This window comes from Apium graveolens, chromosome 11, assembly GCF_009905375.1.
Source record: "Apium graveolens cultivar Ventura chromosome 11, ASM990537v1, whole genome shotgun sequence".
Classification (NCBI taxonomy): Eukaryota; Viridiplantae; Streptophyta; class Magnoliopsida; order Apiales; family Apiaceae; genus Apium; species Apium graveolens.
The window spans coordinates 43,969,581-43,977,166 of NC_133657.1; the positions used below are offsets into that span (position 1 = coordinate 43,969,581).

Consider the following 7,586-nt stretch of genomic DNA (forward strand, 5'->3'; position numbering starts at 1 on the left):
CCTCAAAATCCAGAATAACAAAATCAACAGGAAAGAAGAGCTTATCCACCTTGACGAGCACATCCTCAACTATGCCCCTTGGGTAAGTAATGGAACGGTCCGCCAATTATAGCGACATGTATGTGGGTTTTGGATCAGGTAGGTCCAGCTTTTTAAAGATCGACAACGGCATCAGATTAATGCTTGCTCCCAAATCACAAAGGCACTTGTCAAAAGTTAGATTGCCAATGGTGCAAGGAATGGTGAAGCTTCCTGGATCTTTCAGTTTTAGTGGTAACTTTTATTGCAGAACCGCGCTGCATTCTTCCGTGAGAGCAACGGTTTCAAGGTCATCCAGTTTCACCTTCCTTGAAAGAATAGTCTTCATAAACTTCGCATAACTAGGCATTTGTTCCAGAGCCTCAGCGAAAGGTATATTGATGTGAAGTTTCTTGAACACCTCCAGAAACTTCCCGAACTGTCTATCCAGCTTTTGTTGCTGCAATCTCTTAGGAAAAGGTGGTGAAGGATAGAGCTGTTTCTCCCCTGTATTAGCCTCAGGCAGAGTGTGTTCAACAGTAGTCTTCCTTGGTTCCGCCGCTTTCTCCCTTTGCTTAGATTCTTCATCTCGAACTTCAGCTTCGACTTCTTTTGCCTTTTCAGCATCAGCTACTTTTCCAGACCTTAAGGTAATAGCCTTGACTTACTCTTTAGCTTCCTTCCTGCCTGGTACTTCCGTGTCACTGGGAAGAGTGCCAGGTTGACGATTGAGCACTGCATTGGCTAATTGACCGATTTAATTTTCCAAGGTCTTGATAGAAACCGCCTGACTTTTGCACAACAGCTTAAGTTCCTCAAAATCAGCACTAGTAGGTGCAGCTGCACTTCCCTGTTGAGGATATGATTGTCTTGTAGCATACTGATGTGGTTGCTGGAATCCAGGTGGGTTAAACTGTTTACTCACTCCTTGCTGATATGGTGGCTGAATAGCATTCTGATTATTTCCCCAGCTGAAATTTGGATGATTTCTGTTGTTAGGATGATAGGTCGCTGGCACAGGCTGCTGTTGTCGCTGATAATTATTCACATACTGAACAGATTCGTTGACAAGAGAACACTGATCCGTAGCATGAGAACCTGCACAAAGCTCACAAACCATAGCTATTTGATTAACTCCATACGTAGCCAAAGAATCAACCTTCATTGATAGCTCTTGGAGCTGGGCTGCAATAGCGGTGGCTGCATCAACTTCCAGAATACCTGCTACCTTGCCTGATGTCATCCTCTGAGTTGGGTTTTGATGCTCATTTACAGCCATCGTCTCAATAAGATTGTACGCCTCAGTATAGCTTTTAGCCCATAAGGCGCCTCCAGCTGCTGCATCGAGCATGGGCCGAGATTGAGCCCCCAAACCATTATAAAAACCAGTGATTACCATCCAATCCGGCATTCCATGATGTGGACATTTTCTCAACATTTCCTTGTAGCGTTCCCAAGCCTCGCACATAGATTCTGTAGGTTGCTGCGCAAACTGAGTAAGAGCACTCCTCATAGCAGCAGTCTTTGCCATTGGATAAAACTTCACCAGAAACTTTTGCGCAAGATCTTGCCACGTAGTGATTGACCCAGCTGGTTCAGAATGTAACCAGTCTTTAGCCTTATCCTTCAGTGAGAATGGGAAAAGCCTCAACTTGATAGCCTCATCAGTCACGCCATTATACTTAAAAGTGCTGCAGATCTCGACAAAATTCCTTATGTGCATGTTGGGGTCTTCAGTTGCCGCTCCTCCAAAAGAAACAGAATTCTGCACCATCTGAATAGTGCCCGGCTTGATTTCAAAGGTGTTAGTTTGAATAGCCGGATGAAGGATGCTTGACTGAATGTCATCAATTTTAGGCCGAGAAAAATCCATAAGAGCTGGATCAGCTTGAACAATATGATCTCCCATGTTTACTGGTTCTTTCTGCTCAGTTCCTGAATCCGAATCCTCAAAATCTAACTTCTCCGGTGTATCAAGAACTTCGTCTTTCTCCTCAGCTGTATCTAAGGTCCTCTTGCGAGCACGAGAACGAGTTTGCATAAATGTTTGCTAAAGTACCTGAAACAAAACCGAAAAGAGTAATTAACTACTACGTCCTAATCACTGAGTCCTAATGACCAATGATGGTAAGTACATAAACTAAACAAATACACCGAGTCCCCGTCAGCGGCGCCAAAAACTTGTTAGGGCGAAATCACGCACTAATATTCACGTAAGTATACGCGTTCGCAAGTAATATAGAATACTTTCTAGTTCGTTCCCTCAGAGACTCAGACTAATTTATTGTCTAATTTAACTCACTCACCAATGTATGATTACTTCTCAATGTTAAGATAACACTTAAAATTGTTGATTAAATATTAACTATAATTAACTACTTAATTAACCACTTAACTAACACTTCAATTTATCAATAATAAAACACTCATGAGATCACAACTTCATTATTACTTCCTTCTATAGCCATAGTTATTACCTTTAGCATGTGACAGTGATGATATTAATCGAATAACACAAAACTGATAAAAGCCAACTTTCATTGTACTAATACCATTCTACCAAACATCCACAATTAAGATAGAAATTGAATAGTCATCAATTATGTTGAGTTCCTATATGTCTACAGAAATTGACAACACAACGATTTAAGCACAAGTTATTCCTTTTGATTACATAGGGCAAATAAAACTGTTAGAGTTACCCACTAGTCATGCACAATGTACATGAACCTATGCTAGCATGGCAAGTTCTAAATCTCAAGATCCACCGTCGCTTCACAAGAGATTAACACCCTATCTTATATGTTCGCGACGCACATAAGATGAATACGCACAACCAATACTAGATATCATGCAATCATCACACACTAAAGTATTAAACAATTAACTAAAGAATTCCATAGTAAATCCGTTGCAACCCCATGATCACGATTAGCCCATAATAGAACTTATCGCCATCATGGGTTCATATGAAATCATGATAAACGAACACAAGAAAATAACAACTAAACTAATTAGATTAAAACAGAGTACGTCACAAGAGTAAATAAATCAAAGCAAGAAAACTAGCATCCAACGTTACAACGAAACAAGAATCACAAGAATATATGCTTCCTCTTCGTTGCTGTGTGCTAAATCGGTCTTCTTCCTTATCTCCTTCGCTTCTTGCAAAACACAATCTAAAACATAATCCCCTCTTAATACTCTGTGAAAAACGTCTCAAATCTACTTATATAATAGTCCCATAAAACTCAGATTACATAGAAGTTGGAAGCCAAACAGAAGTAGAAGTCTAAAACAATATATTATTTTCCCCGACCCTGCGCGGCCGCTCAGCATTTCTGCGCGGGCGCGCAAGGCTGCTGTGCGGCCGCTCAGCATTGTTGCGCGGGCGCGCAGGACCCTACTGGAAAATTTCCAGGTTTGCTCCGTTTCTTCGCCGTAATCTGCCCGTTCTTTTCCTCTCGCAATGGTGAACACATGCCAAGGCTTATTCTTGATGATTCCTCCTCCGAAATGCAACTAATACCTTGAAATACATAAACACTAGAAAAACGCATCAAATACACAAAATACTTGATTTCAAGACACCAATTTAAGCCATTTTAAGACGTTCTAAGTGGTATAAAATGCCACTTATCAGTATGGTGTATCGATAATGAGAGATTTTGGATGTGAATCCACATTTATTTGAGCCACATCAACCTGACTTTGAGATGGTGCTATAACTGAGTCTTTTACTGCAGTTGGTACTGTGTGCACCCCATGACTCCCCAAATGGTTTTAGCTTCTTCTTTCTGATATAGGTTTATGTTGGTCAGTTGTGTCCCTTCCCCTTTTGGCTTGTGCTTTTGGTTGAGAGCTTGTTTCCAGAGCTACATCCTTTTGAGAGGATGCAACTAGTAATAAGACTGTGATGTGGCTGGTTTGGATCATACTTTCCTCACCCACCTTATCCTTAGGGCTTATTTGATTTTCACCCTTACCCTCACCTTGGTCACTACCCTTCACACTTCCCCCAGGTGTTGTGGTAGTTTTTAAAACTATTTTCTTTTGAGAGAAACTAGAGTATGGCTTCTTTGATTTGGATTTAGAAGATTTTGGTTTTGTGGCTTGGGTAGGCATTTATTTGGTCACAGTCACAGATACTATAGCCACAGTTGAACTCAAAGAAATAGCAGGTTGGGAAGAGTTAGAGAAGGAAAATTTACCTCACTTACCTGAGGTGCCTCCATGATTGTCATATAGTGAAGAGGAATTTCCTCATTGAGATTGTTCCTGCTTAAACAAGCAAGTACTCTCTTTTCTTGGACCCAACAAGCAAGCTTCTTGTTTGGGTTCTCAACTAAAAGATCCTTAGATACATGATAAGCTAGCGTCATAAGAAATCTAACATAGTACAAATTCTTTGGTCTTTTTTTAATATCTCATAATTTATACCCTAACTCTAGCATGACATAATTACTGAAATTAAAATATTTGTCATTTAAAAGCATGTCAAGCATGAAAGAAGTAATTGCATCAAAATTGCTTATTTTTCCAGAAAATACTTTTATAAAAGAGTCACATATAAAGCTCCATTCTTTTCTAAGGCCCTTTCTTCTGATTCCACCTAAATTAGCAGAATCAATAGAATAACCCATAGACTTAAGCAGGTTAGTCACGTCAGTGTCTGTGTGTGGAACAAATGTGTTATTTTCAGGCAATTAAAATAAGCTTGAACTTCATCACGATAAACACAATAAGCATTACCTTTAAGATTGAAGTGAATGGTCATGTTTGTAGAATGAAAAACCACTGTGGTCCAAACTTCCTCTACAACCTGACGGTAAATCACAGGAGACTCGAGCATAGAGTACTTTAATTTGCAATTGCTAATGAATTCCATCATCTTGTGAAAGTCTTCAGAATCAACATTCTTGTCAACAAGTGCTACGAAGTTGTTTTTCTCATAGATGAACCCAGACTGAGACATGATTTTGACTACTGGTGCCATTTTTGCTTAGTATGTTATTATAGAGAGAAATTGGGGGTTTTGGAGATGAAGAGAGTAAAACTTGCTTTATAATTCAGAGACAGATAAAAGTGAAATATAGAAATGGAATGGGCTTTTATACTTTCTCAGAAAAAGACAAACAAATAATTAAAAATGAAATAAAGTATTCAATGATAATTGCCAAAAATAATTGTTTAAAAATAAAGTAGACTGTAGAAATTCTAAAACTTTTCTATCGATATATAGATACACACTGTAAGTAAAGTCGACAGATAGGGTTTAAAATTAACGGCTATGATTGAAACAATTTAACGGATACATGGATGTGCCTTTATCCGTCAAGGGATAAAGTACCCAGAAATATTTTGACTTTCAACAGATAATTCTTATTCAGTGAATTCCATCAGTATTTAACCTTAGAAAATCCTAATTTTGGTGTCAGGATTTGACAACTTGCAAATCCTGATTTTAGTGTTAGGATTTGACAACTTGCAAATCCTTATTTGTAACTTTAATAAAATAAAACTTATTTCTTGATGCATTACAAATTGCAAAAAAAAAGAATTACGAATAATTAGGCATACCTAATTCACTTACCAACCTAGAGAAAGTTGATTCATCAAGTGGATTGGTAAAAATGTCTTCAAGTTGATGCTCACTTGGAACAAAATAAAGTTCCACAGTACCATTCATGACATGGTCTTTAATGAATTGGTACTTGATGTCGATGTGCTTTGTCCTTGAATGCTGCACAAAATTTTGAGTATTGGAAATGGCACTTGAATTGTCACAGAAGATTGGAATTTTGTCCACATGTAGACCATATCCAATAGTTGATTTTTCATCCATAATAATATGTGCACAACAGCTACCAACAGCAATATATTCAGCCTCAATTATGAAAGTAGAAACTGAGTTCTATTTCTTACTAAAACAGGACACAAGCTTGTTTCCTACAAACTGACATATGTCAGTTGTGCTTTACATGTCTATTTTGCACCCTGCATAATCTGCATCTGAATAACCGATTAGATTAAAGCCAAAATCTCCAGGGCACTAAATGCCAAGTTTTGGTGTAACCTTGAGATATCTGAAAATTCTCTTAATAGCTATTAAATGAGATTCTCGAGGATCAACCTGAAATCTAGCACAAAGACAAGTAGCAAACATTATATTTCGTCTACTAGCTGTCAAATATAAAAGTGAGCCAACCATGCCTCTATAGTTTGAAATGTCCACAGACTTTTCAATAGTGTTGAATTCAAATTTAGTGGCAGTGGCCATGAGAGTTTTTGTAGATGTGCAATCTATTAAGTCAAACTTCTTTAAAAGATCATGAATACATTTAGTTTGACTAATGAATATTCCATCACTAACTTTCTTAGCTTGTAAACCAAGAAAGTAAGTTAGTTCTCCCATTATTCTCATTTCATATTTACTTTGTATCAATTTGGCAAATATTTTACAAAGTTTTTCATCTGTAGAGCCAAATATAATATCATCTACGTAAATCTGAATAAGTATACTAGAGCCATTAACATTTCTAAAGAAAAGATTTTTATCGACAGTGCCTCTTGTGAAGTGATTTTCTAAGAGGAACTTTGACAAAGTATCATGCCAGGCTCTAGTTGCTTGCTTTAATCCATAAAGTACTTTCAAAAGATAGTAGTCATAATCTGGAAAGTTGGGGTCTTCAAAAGTGGGAGGCTGACTTGCATAGACTTTCTCCTCCAAATCTCTATTCATAAATGCACGTTTGACATCCAGTTGATAGACTTTGAAATTAGCATGGGCTACATATGCTAGAAAAATTCTTATGACTTCAAGTCTTGCAACAGGAGCAAAAGTCTCATCAAAATCTATTCCTTCTTGTTGACAGTAGCCTTTAGCAACCAATCTAGCTTTATTCCTTATGACTATGCCATTATCATCCATCTTGTTTATGAATACCCATTGGTTGTCAATAGTATTCTTGCCTTTAGGTTTGGGTGTAACAACCCAAATACGGGGTCAAGATTTGGTGTCACGAAAACAATCTTACATAAAACAAAAGAATATTCAATTAATCCCTTGAATCCGGATCGTTTACAGATTATGGTATGAAACAAGAATCTAACCCTTTACAACTCACAATAACTAAAATACAAGTGTAGATACCTTTGAACTAATGCTCTTGTCACATTCTTCTAACACCTTCAACCTCTCGCAACAGAAATTTCTCTAACTTCTACAGTCTATCAAAGCTATTCACTTTTATCATTATTTGTTTCTGGCACACATAAGAATTTACAAAGCAAGAGTGAGCCAAAAATGCCCAGCAAGTATATGATTTGAGTTTCATGCATTAATATCAAAGGAAAAGCTTCCGGACAAAATCATAAAACAATTTTAAACAATTCTATTTATTTAAGTGAGTTGAGCAAGTAAACGTTAGCTGTCACCGGCCTTTAACTAAAATCTAAAAATGACAAGTGATTCCTCGATTCATCTCCTGAATCAGGGTTTTGTCCGATTTTGGAATCATAAAACCTTTCGAGAGAGGGAATGTCGTTAATGGCGATCAACAACAAAT

General features: G+C 37.6%; 1 non-coding gene across 1 annotated transcript; it reads left to right on the forward strand.

Annotated features, from left to right (window-relative positions):
- Positions 1-1,427: 1,427 nt before the first annotated feature.
- Positions 1,428-1,534, forward strand: LOC141698843 (small nucleolar RNA R71). Its single transcript, XR_012565342.1, has one exon. It is a non-coding gene; the product is annotated as a small nucleolar RNA R71 (small nucleolar RNA).
- Positions 1,535-7,586: the final 6,052 nt, after the last annotated feature.